General features: G+C 39.5%; 1 non-coding gene across 1 annotated transcript; it reads left to right on the top strand.

Moving 5' to 3' along the window:
- The first annotated feature begins 384 nt into the window (after positions 1 to 384).
- On the top strand, positions 385 to 491 carry LOC141617771 (small nucleolar RNA R71). The gene has a single exon (XR_012531205.1). It is a non-coding gene; the product is annotated as a small nucleolar RNA R71 (small nucleolar RNA).
- Positions 492 to 693: the final 202 nt, after the last annotated feature.

The following is a 693-nucleotide window of genomic DNA, read 5'->3' as shown; positions in this document are numbered from 1 at the left end:
TTGGTCATGTCCCAAAGTTCCACAATTCTGACATATCCCACTTGGGATTGATGAAGATGCCACCATGGCATTAACATGATGCTTTGGTGATTTTGAGGCTTCTTCAAGCTTAGACATAGCCTTCTCGAATTTCAAGTTGATGGTATCAATATGAGCACTAAGTTGAGCACCCAATTGAGTAATAGAGTCCACTTCATGCTTTCCTCCTCTAGTAGCCTTGAGAGGTCTACTATATTGTGAATTATGGACCGCCATTTCCTCAATCTTGTTCCAAGTTTGATTACCGTCAACTTCGGTGAACCTACCATTTGATCCCATGTTAGGAATGTTTCTTGAGTCTACATAAAGACCATTCCAAAATTTTGTACCAAGAACCACTCGCTAAGTCCATGATGAGGACATGAGCGACAAATTCCTTTAAATCGCTCCCAAGCTTCATACAAAGATTCTTCATCCCTTTGCTTAAAACCCGTGATTTGAGCTCTTAGCATGTTAGTCTTTTTCGGAGGGTAGAATTTTTTGTAGAAAGCTAGAGCCAACTTCTTCCAAGAGTCAATTCCAAGAGTAGCCTTATCAAGGCTTTTCAACCATTGTTTTGCGGTGCCAATTAGAGAAAAAGGAAATAAGACCCATTGAATTTGGTCTTAAGTCACTCCGATTTGTGAAATTGTATCACAATAGTCACATAAAGTT

This window comes from Silene latifolia, chromosome 1, assembly GCF_048544455.1.
Source record: "Silene latifolia isolate original U9 population chromosome 1, ASM4854445v1, whole genome shotgun sequence".
Taxonomy (NCBI): Eukaryota; Viridiplantae; Streptophyta; class Magnoliopsida; order Caryophyllales; family Caryophyllaceae; genus Silene; species Silene latifolia.
Note: the sequence above shows the minus strand (reverse complement) of the source record. Positions and strands in the feature narration are given on the sequence as shown.